The sequence below is a fragment of the Rana temporaria genome, chromosome 4 (assembly GCF_905171775.1).
Source record: "Rana temporaria chromosome 4, aRanTem1.1, whole genome shotgun sequence".
NCBI lineage: Eukaryota > Metazoa > Chordata > Amphibia > Anura > Ranidae > Rana > Rana temporaria.
The window spans coordinates 342,951,411-342,965,033 of NC_053492.1; positions in this window are offsets into that span (position 1 = coordinate 342,951,411).

Consider the following 13,623-nt stretch of genomic DNA (forward strand, 5'->3'; position numbering starts at 1 on the left):
CCATTTTAAGTTTATCCTTTCTGAGTAGGGATGAGCTTTGAGTTTGAGTCAAACTCATGTTCGACTCGAACATTGCCTGTTCTCCTGTTCGGCGAACAGCGAACAATTTGGGGTGTTCGCGGCAAATTCGAAAAGAACACTCTGTAAAAGTCTATGGGAGAAATCTAAAGTGCTAATTTTAAAGGCTAATATGCAAGTTATTGTCCTAAAAAGTATTTGGGGACCTGGGTCCTGCCCCAGGGGACATGTATCAATGCACATAAGTTTTAAAAATGGCCGTTTTTTTGGGGAGCAGTGATTTTAATAATGCTGAAGTGAAACAAAAAAAGTGAAATATTACTTTAAATTACGTACCTGGGGGGTGTATTGTATGCCTGTGAAGTAACGCTTGTTTCCCTGCTTAGAACTGTCCCTGCACAAAGTGCCATTTCTGAAGGAAAAAAAGTCATTTTAAATCACTTGCGGCTATAATAAATTGTCGGCTCCCAGCAATACAGAGAAAAGTAATTCATAAAAAAAAATTAAAATGCGTGGGGGTCCCCCTAAATTCAATTTCCAGGCCCTTCAGGTCTGGTATGGATATTAACCACTTAACAACAAAACACGTCCATGGACGCCCTCGACTTTTTGCGCTGATTTCTGAATGATGCCTGCAGCTACAGGCATCATTCAGATATCACCGTCTTCAGCCACCGATTATCTGCATGATAAGAATGATCAAAGCGGCAGTTCCGCTGCTTGATTGTTCTTATAGGCAGTGGGAGGGGACGTCCCCCTTCCGCCGCCATCCGGTGCTTCTCCGGGCTCTCCCGTGCCTTTGGGGGCCCGGAGAACGAATCGGCCGGCGCTGGCTGGGAAGAATAGAGATGACTGGTGACCATATGGTCACCAGTCATCTCTATGACCGTCGGAGGCCCAGGTGTGACGTTTTGACGTCACGCCCAGGTACCCGGAAGTAAACAAAGCCGCAATCGCTGCTGTCGACATGAGATTGGTGAATTTTTTTTTCACAATCTCATGCTTGTAAGCCTGGAGGAGAGATGTGGGGTCTTATTGACCCCACATATCTCCATAAAGAGGACCTGTCACAGTGATTCCTACTACAAGGGATGTTTACATTCCTTGTAATAGGAATAAAAGTGATCAAAAAATGTTTTTGTTTTTAAAAGTGTAAAAAAAATTACGTGGGGTTCCCCCCAAATATCCATTGCAGACCCTTCAGGTCTGGTATGGATTTTAAGGGGAACTCCACCACAATTTTTTTTAAAAAATGGTGTGGAGTTCCCCCCAAAAATCCACACCAGACCCTTTATCCGAGCACGCAACCTGGCAGGCCGCAGGAAAAGAGGGGGGGATGAGAGAGTGCCCCCTTCCTGAACCATACCAGGCCACATGCCCTCAACATTGGGAGGTCTGTGACCCCTCAAAGCACCATGTCCCCATGTTGGTGGGGACAAGGGCCTCATCCCCACAACCCTTGCCCAGTGGTTGTGGGGGTCTGCGGGCGGGGGGCTTATCGGAATCTGGAAGACCCCTTTGACTAAAATCTCATGTAATCTTTAACATGTTAATGTTATTTCAAAAGTCAATATTTTTTAAATTAGTATTTTAATGATTAATTTAATGAAAAGATTATCTGTTGATCCTGCCATGAAGGTCCATTGTTAGTCACTTCCTGTTATGGGGTGACGGTGCTCAATTATCGTCTCCCAATAGTGCTTTTGTGCTGTCATACTGTCAAAAGAACTTCTGATGGAAAATACAGGAGGCAATTTCAACACATATTACCCAGGCACGGTCACCACTATCAGAAAACCCACCCTAGGAAATGCTATGCAGCCACCACCTCTGTGCATGCATGTAGACCTGAAATGGCTTCAGGTGATCAGCTGCACAGAGAAGCTACATAGTTACATAGTTAGGTTGAAATTAGACACAAGTCCAAGTCCAGAAGCAACAAAGCGTGAAAAAAACAAGTATTTTATTTAAAACAAATTACTAAAATCATGGCAATTTGTGATGCAGCATGCTTTAGGAAATTAAATGTCATTTGGTTAGAGTTTACAACTACTTTATACAATTAGAGCTAGATTCACATATCTTTTATGTCGGCGTATCTATTGAAGATGCGCCGTCGTATCTATGCGTGCTATTCCCCGGGCTAGATACGCCTTAATTTCAGCTTCCTCCGACCGACGTAAGTGTTAGTACGCCGTTGTATCTAGGGTGCATATTTACTCTGGCTGCTAGGGGCGCTTCCGTAGATTTACGCGTAGAATATGTAAATGACCTAGATACGCCGATTCACAAATGTACTTAAGCCCGCTACGCCGTTTACGTAAGGCTTACGTCCGGCGTAACGTTACCCCTGCTATATGAGGCGCAGCCAATGTTAAAGTATGGACGTCGGAACAGCCGTCAAATTTTAGGTCAATTACGCAAGTGGTACGTGAATGGGGCTGTGCGTAGGTTACGTTCACGTCGAAAGCATTGAGCCGACGTATCTTAGGGAGTATATGCGACGTGACTCTGAGCATGCGCCGTTCGTTCAAGAAAACATTTACATGGGGTCACGGCTAATTTGTATACAACACGCCTACTACCTTCCACATTTAAATTAGGCGGGCTTACGCCTGCCTAGTTACACTACGCCGGCGCAACGTACGGCGCCAGATCTTTGTGAATAATGGTCTGGGCGCCCTATTTTACGTTGGTGTAGCGCATATGAGATGTGCTACGCCGGCCAAAATATACGCCAAGCTACGTGAATCTAGCTCATCGTTTTTCAACTGTAAGGCCCCGTACACACGACCAAACATGTATGCTGAAACTGGTCCGCGGGCCAGTTTCAGCATACATGTTCGGTCGTGTGTAGGCGCGAGCGGGCCGAATTCCAGCAAACATTTGCCCGCCGGGCCTTTTCCCAGCGGGCAAATATTCCTGGACGTGTTTTAAAACCGTCCGCTGGAATCCTGCCCGCTCGGACATGTACGGTCGTCAGTACAGACCTACCGTACATGTCCAGGTGCCCGCCGTCCCTCGCATGCGTCGAATGACTTCGACGCATGCGTGGAAGCCTTTACATGGCAGGCCCGCCCACGTCTCCGCGTCATCGCCGCGTCATCGTCGCGGCGACGACGCGGACACGCCCCGCGTATTGTTTACGCGCGGACTTCTATACGATGGTGTGTACAACCATCGTACAGAAGCCCTCTGGCAGACATGTATGGTGAAAACGGTCCGACGGACCGCTTTCACCATACATGTTTGTTCGTGTGTACCCGGCCTAAGAAGAAACTGAAGAAACCACACAAGCCGTGCACTGCTTAAAGTGATTGTTATTTTTTTTTTAACGAGCCTTTACAAACATATTATACTTACCTCTATGCAGTTGGATTTTCACACAGCAGCCCGAACCTTGTCTTCTTGGGTCCTTCTTCTGCTCTCCTGGCCCATTCCTCTGGTGAGTGCCCCTCAGCCAGCAGCTTGCTACAGGGGGCACCCAAGCCGAGTCACAGCTCTGTGTATCCATTCAAACACAAAGCCCTAACTCGGCCCTGCCCCCTCTCTCCCCTGATCAGGGCCGCTGATAGGGGGGGACCACCAGCCCTCCTCTAGGGGGCCCGGTCACACAGGGGGGCCCGAACAGCAGGAGGATCGATGGAGCATGAAATGAAGAATGACAACGTCTCTTACCCAGCAACTCAAAGCTGGTTTCTCTCCCTCCCACCGGTTTTCAGCTGCTAGGTGAGAGACACAGGGCTGGATTTAGGGGATGCTGTGGTAGGTTGTTGTGCCCACCCGCATTTCAGTTCTGCCCCCCCTTGCCGGCGCCGTTGAGCACCTTCCCCCGCCCTCACTCACAGCCGGGATGAGGAGACGACAGCTTGGAGCCTGGAGCGGTGAGAGAAGAAGTGCCAGCGTAAGATCGCTGGTCTTTACAGTACATGAGACCGGATCGCTCTTACTGTAGATCGCATTGCACTGTACACACACACTCCGCCCCCTATCCACATTTGCTGCTGCTGAGAGGTGAGCACTGAGCAGCCTTTGGAGGAGATGGGGTGGTGTGTGTGTGTGTACAGTGCAATGCGATATACAGTAAGAGCGATTTGGTCTCATGTACTGTAAAGACCAGAGCTCTTCTGACAGGAAGGGAGAACAGAACACAGCTCACCTTCTCCTAGTTGTGTTGGCATTGGCAAATATAATGGGGATTTGGGGAGGGGGGTATGTGCTGGAAAGAGAGTTTGGGGAGGCAGGGGGTAATTTAGAGGGGGGATTTTTGATTAGAAATTTTTGCACGGGGGCCCCGTGAGGTAGGCTTATGGGGCCCCATGATTTCTAACAGCGACCCTGCCCCTGATTTTGATTGACAACTGTAGGAGCCAATGGTGCTGCTGCTGTGTCTCAGCCAACCAGAAAGAAAGTCTGGGACAGCTAAGACAGAAAGAAGGGGCTTATGTAAGTAATTAAGGGGCTGGGGAGGCTGCTGCACACAGTTTTTTTATTGTAATGTATAGAATGCATTAAGATAAAAAACCTTCTGCCTTTACAACTCCTTTAATCATATAGATTTAGTGTAGAGAGTGGCCAGAGTTGTGAATATAAGACCAGTGCAAATAATTATCATTACATTACAGGAGCTAAAGAATAACTGCCAACACGTTTTCATAATGACCTTTCAGTTTATAGTGCTATCAGCACAAAGCTAGTGGATCATAAGTCAGCTACAGAGGAGGCCTGAGAGATCCAGCCCTTGACGCTTATGCAATAAATAAAAGCATATACCTTTGTTTTGTATTTGTGATATAATAATTCCTCATGACACTATTTTGTAGACTTGTTAACGGAGCCCAAAAATTTTGTCAGATTCACATCTGGATTATTGGTTCAGTTTTTACCGAAGCAGATGTCTATGGTACAGATTATTAATTTAGGTGATTGCAGCTGTATTACTGCACATGCAACAAGAAAAACTAATGTCTGTGATAGGAAAAAACAAACAAAGCTGCGCCACATTAATCACAATTAATAAGAAAATAACCCTTATAATTATAATTAAATGAGTAATAACGATTGAGGTAAATTGGTCAGTCCATAAATGAATATTATCAGCATCAAAACAGTCAGTATGGGTCCTCTAGTTAACCACTTGGGATCCGCGCTATGGACGAAAGACGTCCACAGCACGGCTCTCAAGTGTCGGGTGGACGTCCCTGGACGTCCTGTTGTTGTTATTCCCTGTGCGCGCTGCTGGGGGCACGCAGCGGGGAAACAATGTGCCTGGCGCATCGCTCGGGTGCCGATGCGTGTGCCTGGCGGCCGTGATGTCCGCCAGACACCCGCGATCGTCGGTGACACAGCAGAGACGTGGAGCTCTGTGTGTAAACACAGAGCTCCACGTGCGGTCAGGGAGAGAGGAGACCGATCTGTGTCCCTTTACATAGGGACACAGCATCGGTCACCTCCCCCAGTCAGTCCCCTCCCCCCACACAGTAAGAACACACCCAGGGAATACATTTAACCCCTTCCTCACCCCCTAGTGTTAACCCCTTCACTGCCAGTCACATGTATACAGTAATTAGTGCATTTTTATAGCACTGATCGCTGTATAAATGTGAATGGTCCCAAAATTGTGTCAAAAAAGTCCGATACGTCCGCCGCAATATCGCAGGCCTGACAAAAAAAAAAAATCGCAAATCGCTGCCATTACTAGTAAAAAAAAAAAAAAAAAATCATAAATCTATCCCCTATTTTGTAGGCGCTATAACTTTTGCGCAAACCAATCAATATACGCTCATTGCGATTTTTTTTAACAAAAATATGTAGAAGAATACGTATCGGCCTAAACCGAGGGAAATTTTTTTTTTTTTTTTTTTTTAATGGGATATTATTATAACAAAAAATAAAAAATATTGTGTTTTTTTTCAAAATTTTCAGTTTTTTTATGTTTATAGCGCAAAAAATAAAAATCACAGAGGTGATCAAATACCACCAAAAGAAAGCTCTATTTGTGGGAAAAAAATGATAAAAATATAATTTGGGTACAGTGTTGTATGACCGCGCAATGGTCATTCAAAATGCGTCAGCGCTGAAAGCTGAAAATTGGTCTAGGCACGAAGGGGGTTTAAGTGCCCAGTAATGAAGTGGTTAATACACTCATGCAGGTATTTCATGATAAGCCACACCACTTAGTGACAGGTAAAATTTGACTGAAGTGATCCCTCCACCAATAAATGAGGCCGCTTACCAGAGGGCAAGCCAACTGAGCGTTTGGCTATAACCCGGCCACGGCCTTTAATCCACAGGATCCCGGGGGAGAAGCAGCTCTCAGAAACTCGATGGATAACACTCTCCAATATACATAGTATATAAAACAAGAGAAGGGTGCACCATAGCGTGATTCCGTTATATAAAAAGCATTTTATTAAAAGTACGGATGTCTGTGATACTTCTTTTATTTCCAGTAACTTCCAAGTTTCAACGCTACTGCAAATAAAAAAAAAGTATCACGGACAGTACTCAATAGTACATATTATTAGCAATTGAATCCACTATTTTGCGAAAAAAACAAGATGTTCATTCTTAGCTCTTACTGTTTTCTATGTCTCTGGGTATTTGAACATATTGAATGAACAGCCTGTAAAACTCTGTATTAAATCATATTAAAGGTCACTGACCATTGCACTTTTAGCTTGGCTTCTAAACGTGTATTTGCTATTCCTCAGAAGACAACCAAACAAATCTTAATATTTCACAGATAAACCCTTCAATGTATGAAAAAATCTTTTCCTAGCTCTATCTCTAGTTAGCTTCTTACAAAATTAGGACAGAAGCTTGTATGATTTCTTAATATTAAATATAAATTGTAACATGATCGGATTAATGAAAAAGGTACAGCTGCAAATTTGCAAGCCTGAAGGAAGATAAGCTGACATGCCAACTTCAAAGGTTCATACTACATTAACATACTGTATCTTGGTGTCACAGGTATGCTTCTGTATCTTCATTTTCATATAAAGAAAACTGGCATGACATTTAGGCAAAGTAATTATAGATGTATCATTTAAAGACAGTATTGATGCTGTTTTTTTACTCTTTTTTTGTTGTATTTTTTTTAAATTGAGTAGCAATATTTTATCAACTAGTTTTCCCTGTATCTAGCATGCATCCTGGAGCCCCTCAACCTGTATATATGAGAACCCTACGTTCCTCTTAACCCTGTGTTTTACTGTCACTATAACGTATATATATATATATATATATATATATATATATATATATATATATATATATATATATATATATACACACACACACACACACACATGTAAAGCTATCTGTAACCAGTCCTGGCACATTTGGCTCTACTGATGCCCAATAAGTACATGCGAATGTCCCAGACCCACTTGGTGATAAATGTCCCAGGCACATTCCTTCTCAGGGTGAAAGTCCTTTTTCCGGGTGGTGGTGGATTAATTGAGGGCGTTAGTCACTTTGAATATGTTTTAGATGTTTTAATAATGAACATGCATGAAGAGTGGGAAGGAGGGTGGAGGGAACACAGGATACCTGAGGGGTTCCATTAACAATACAAGGTCTCTGATCTCATACATGGTCTCACTAATAGCAATCCTTCTGTAACAGAACTCTGCTGGATGGAATACATCTCATACATGTGGCACCTTCTATTCCAGACGAGGAAGACCATTTTCCTGAATTGGAAATTGGAGGCGCCCCCCACGATTAAATCCTGGGTGACACACATGGGCAGGATGCTTATAATGGAGAAGTACATTTATCAGCACAGGGGAAATGCGGGTAAATTTGACAGGCTGTGGGATGCATGGCTTGCCACACCTGGCTTGAGTCCTACGCAACTTGTTCAGATGAGACTGCTGGGGAGTAATTAGTTTTGGGGATTACGGGTGGGTGGGGGCGGGGGGCCTGCTACTGGATATGATCACTACTTGTTATGTTCTTGACGGAGAGATTCATTGTTAGTGTATTCTACATGTTATGTACGATATGTCATATTGTCATTCCCTGTATGTTTTGTGAGCAATAAAAACTTCTTTGATTTAAAAAAATAAATAAATGTGGCACCTTGTCAACTGAGGTTCCTGTGTATTCTCAGTCTTAGGATACAAGGCAGGACAGAAGTGGGAAGGTTCATGTGGTGCTTCCCAACTCAGTCGGTCACTCACCATCCCTGTGGTAGGACAACTGCAGCATTGCTTCCCCAATGGCCAGTAGCACTTCATCTCATCCAGCAGCTTAGGGACACCTCCCATCAGGCCCGGACTGGCCACTGAGATGCCGCCAGGCTGCAAGCCGCGGGGCACAAGCCGCGCCGCTCATCTAGCCTCTCCGCGGCCGCCCGGGTGGACGTAAACACAGAGGGGGAGGAGCTAGATGAGAAGCCTTCGGCCTCTCCACGGCCGGGGGGTGTGACTGCGAGGGGGAGAAGCCAGAGCCGACACCTGCTGGCTGCTGCTACAACACAGGACCGGATTCCAGAAAACGTGATTGCAGCCCCCCCCTCCTGTAACCTGGATAGGAGGAGCAGTGGGGGCGTCTGCATATAAAAATCTTTTTCTCTATCGTCTCCCTTCTGCAGTATTGGAATTGTAAAAAAATTTGTGGGAGCAACTGCGCTAATAGATATAAAAATGAACAAACTAATGCTCATAAATAATACACGTATATAAACAAAATCAAATGTAGAGAAAGCTGCACCTTCCTGTAAATATTGTACAGTAATGACATAAATGGAAAAAACAAGATGCGCTATACAAAAAAAGAAATTTTTTTTCTAAAAATCATGACATAGATCAGTGTCCATAAATGATCTAAAACGTAAAAAAAGTCCTGATCCCCAGTGAAGTGAAAGAAACAGAAGAAACAGTCCATAAGTGATGATCTAAAGCTGTGGTGACGATCCAATAAATAGAAAAACCTCCACCATAAATCAATATGTCTGCTTACCAGATGACCGGCGGTCTCTTAATTGAAAGAAGACCCCAGAAGGCGTATAGGTAAACACTATGGCAGTTGAATTGTAGAAAGACTGAATAGCAAGTACACCTCCGTCTCAAGCCAATCGATGGAAATTTGGGGTCCCGATAATCATGGAAGACACATAAGGGCCACAATAGTGTAATAACGTAGGTAACATTTATTGAAAAGAAGAAAAAAACGCACTTACATATAAACGATATAAAATAGGCATGTCAAATTTGGAGCTCCGGCCGGAAGCCAACCAAAAAAAGACCCGTCCAGGTAGGTAGGGAAAGGTGCAGTCAACGGGGGGTGATCCGATACGACACTCGTTCCGCCCGACCGGTATCGCGAAAACTCGCTTCCTCATGGGGCACGGGAGGAAGCGAGTTTTCGCGATACCGGTTGGGCGGAACGAGTGTCGTATCGGATCACCCCCCGTTGACTGCACCTTTCCCTACCTACCTGGACGGGTCTTTTTTTGGTTGGCTTCCGGCCGGAGCTCCAAATTTGACATGCCTATTTTATATCGTTTATATGTAAGTGCGTTTTTTTCTTCTTTTCAATAAATGTTACCTACGTTATTACACTATTGTGGCCCTTATGTGTCTTCCATGATTATCGGGACCCCAAATTTCCATCGATTGGCTTGAGACGGAGGTGTACTTGCTATTCAGTCTTTCTACAATTCAACTGCCATAGTGTTTACCTATACGCCTTCTGGGGTCTTCTTTTAATTAAGAGACCGCCGGTCATCTGGTAAGCAGACATATTGATTTATGGTGGAGGTTTTTCTATTTATTGGATCGTCACCACAGCTTTAGATCATCACTTATGGACTGTTTCTTCTGTTTCTTTCACTTCACTGGGGATCAGGACTTTTTTTACGTTTTAGATCATTTATGGACACTGATCTATGTCATGATTTTTAGAAAAAAAAATTCTTTTTTTGTATAGCGCATCTTGTTTTTTCCATGCAGTATTGGAATGCCTGAGGCTGCGAGAGGTACAGTAAAAGCAGCAGGCATTCCAATACTGCAGAAGGGAGACGATAGAGAAAAAGATTTTTATATGCAGACGCCCCCACTGCTCCTCCTCCACCTCCCATACTCTTTGCCTCCTCGTTATCTCCACCTCCCCCCAGTGCTCTCTGCCACCCCCCCCCAGGGCTCTCCAAGACCCCCCCCCAGGGCTCTCCAAGACCCCCCAGGGCTCTCTGCCACCCCCAGTGCTCTCACCCTCCCCCCAGTGCTCTCACCCTCCCCCCAGTGCTCTCCCCTCCCCCTAGGGCTCTCTTCCACCCCCCAGTGCTCCCCGTCACCCTCCAGTGCTCTCTGCCACCCCCCAGTGCTCTCTGCCACCCTCCAGTGCTCTCTTCCAACCCCAGTGCTCTCTGCCACCCCCAGTGCTCTCTGCCACCCCCCCCAGTGCTCTCCGCCACCCCCCCAGTGCTCTCTGCCACCCTCCAGGGCTCTCTGCCCCCCCCCCAGTGCTCTACACCTCCCTCCATGCTCTCTGCTACCACCCCAGTGCTCTCCGCCACCCCCCAGTGCTCTCCGCCACCCACCAGTGCTTTCCGCCACCCCCCAGTGCTCTCTGCCACCCCCCGCAGTGCTCTCTGCCACCCCCTGCAGTGCTCTCTGCCACCCCTCCCATTGCTCTCTGCCACCCCCCAGGGCTCTCTGCCACCCCCAGTGCTCTACACCTCCCTCCATGTTCTCTGCCACCCCCCGCAGTGCTCTCTGCCACCCCCCGCAGTGCTCTCTGCCACCCCTCCCATTGCTCTCTGCCACCCCCCAGGGCTCTCTGCCACCCCCAGTGCTCTACACCTCCCTCCATGTTCTCTGCTACCACCCCAGTGCTCTCCGCCACCCCCCAGTGCTCTCTGCCACCCCCAGTGCTCTCACCCTCCCCCCAGTGCTCTCACCCTCCCCCAGTGCTCTCCCCCTCCCCCTAGGGCTCTCTTCCACCCCCCAGTGCTCCCCATCACCCCCAGTGCTCTCTGCCACCCCCCAGTGCTCTCTGCCACCCCCCAGTGCTCTACACCTCCCTCCATGTTCTCTGCTACCACCCCAGTGCTCTCCGCCACCCCCAGTGCTCTCTGCCACCCCCCCAGTGCTCTCCGCCACCCCCCCCCCCAGTGCTCTCTGCCACCCTCCAGGGCTCTCTGCCACCCCCCCCAGTGCTCTACACCTCCCTCCATGTTCTCTGCTACCACCCCAGTGCTCTCCGCCACCCCCCCAGTGCTCTCCTTCACCCCCCAGTGCTTTCCGCCACCCCCAGTGCTCTCTGCCACCCCCCGCAGTGCTCTCTGCCACCCCCGCAGTGCTCTCTGCCACCCCTCCCATTGCTCTCTGCCACCCCCAGGGCTCTCTGCCACCCCCAGTGCTCTACACCTCCCTTCATGCTCTCCGCCACCCCCCAGTGCTCTCCGCCACCCCCCAGTGCTCTCTGCTACCCCCAGTTCTCTTTGCCACCCCCCCAGTGCTCTCTGCCACCCCTCCCATTTCTCTCTGCCACCCCCAGTGCTCTACACCTCCCTTCATGCTCTCTGCTATCACCCCAGTGCTCTCCGCCACCCCCCAGTGCTCTCCGCCACCCCCTGCAGTGCTCTCTGCCACCCCCCCAGTGCTCTCTGCCACCCCCCGCAGTACTCTCTGCCACCCCTCCCATTGCTCTCTGCCACCCCCAGGGCTCTCTGCCACCCCCAGTGCTCTCACCCTCCCCCCAGTGCTCTCACCCTCCCCCTAGGGCTCTCTTCCACCCCCCAGTGCTCCCCGTCACCCCCCAGTGTTCTCTGCCACCCCCCAGTGCTCTCTGCCACCACCAGTGCTCTCTGCCAGCCTCCAGTGCTCTCTGCCACCCCCAGTGCTCTCTGCCACCCCCCAGTGCTCTACACCTCCCTCCATGTTCTCTGCTACCACCCCAGTGCTCTCCGCCACCCCCCAGTGCTCTCCGCCACCCCCCAGTGCTTTCCGCCACCCCGCAGTGCTCTCTGCCACCCCCCGCAGTGCTCTCTGTCACCCCCGCAGTGCTCTCTGCCACCCCTCCCATTGCTCACTGCCACCCCCAGTGCTCTACACCTCCCTTTATGCTCTCTGCTATCACCCCAGTGCTCTCCGCCACCCCCCAGTGCTCTCCGCCACCCCCTGCAGTGCTCTCTGCTACCCCCTGCAATGCTCTCTGCCACCCCCCCCCAGTGCTCTCTGCCACCCCCCACAGTGCTCTCTGCCACCCCTCCCATTTCTCTCTGCCACCCCCCAGGGCTCTCTGCCACCCCCAGTGCTCTACACCTCCCTTCATGCTCTCTGCTATCACCCCAGTGCTTACTGCCACCCTCCAGTGCTCTCAACCTCCCCTCCAGTGCTCTCAACTTCCCCCCCCCCAGTGCTCTCTGCTACCCCCCAGTGCTCTCTGCTACCCCCAGTTCTCTTTGCCACCCCCCCAGTGCTCTCTGCCACCCCCCGCAGTGCTCTCTGCCACCCCCAAGGGCTCACTTCCATCCTCCAGTGCTCTCAACCTCCCCTCCAGTGCTCTCTTCTACCCCCCCAGTGCTCTCTTCTACCCCCCCCAGTGCTCTCTGCTACCCTCCAGTTCTCTTTGCCACCCCCCAGTGCTCTCTTCAACCCCCCAGGGCTCTCAACCTCCCCCTAGGGCTCTCCGCCACCCCCCAGGGCTCTCTGCCAGCCCCCATTGCTCTGTTCAACCCCCCAGGGCTCTCAACCTCCCCCTAGGGCTCTCTGCCACCCCCCAAGGCTCTCTGCCACCCCCCAGGGCTCTCCTCCTCCCCCCAGGGCTCTCCGCCACCCCCCAGTGCTCTCTGCCACCCCCCAGTGCTCTCTGCCACCCCCCCAGTGCTCTCTGCCACCCCCCAGTGCTCTCCGCCTCCCCCAGTGCTCTTTGCCACCCCCCCAGTGCTCTTTGCCACCCCCCCTCCAGTGCTCTCAACCTCCCCTCCAGTGATCTCAACCTTCCCCCCAGTGATCTCTGCCTCCCCCAGTGCTCTCTGCCATGCCACCCTCCAGTGCTCTCTGCCACACCCCCAGTGCTTTCAACCTCCCCACCAGTGCTCTCTGCCACCCCCCCCGCAGTGCTCTCTGCCACCACCCAGGGCTCTCTGCCACCCCCTAGTGCTCTCTGTCACCCCCTAGTGCTCTCCACCTCCCCCATGCTCTCTGCCACCCCCTAGTGCTCTTTGCCACCCCCCTACAGTGTTCTTCACCACCCCCATGCTTTCTGCCAACCCCCCCCCAGTGCTCTCCAACTCCCTCCATGCTCTCTGCCACCCCCCAGTGCTCTCAACCACCCACCAGTGCTCTCCACCTCCCCGCATGTTCTCAGCCGGAGGTGCCGGTTAGCATGTCATGGGCTGCTCAATCAAAAATGCCCGGGCCTATTTTTTGTCCCAGTCCGGGCCTGCCTCCCATGACAGGAGATCCCTCAGCACTCCATACCTCTAGGCCCTAAGGCCTGAGGCCTAGATAAGTTGATTACACAGACATCCTCTCAAGGGAAATCCTTGGAGGGAAAGAGAAAGAGCAGGAAGTGATATTGAATAGCTTTCACAGCATGCACAGCAAGCTCCCCAGGCCTGCTGATTGGCCAGGTATTAAATATCTA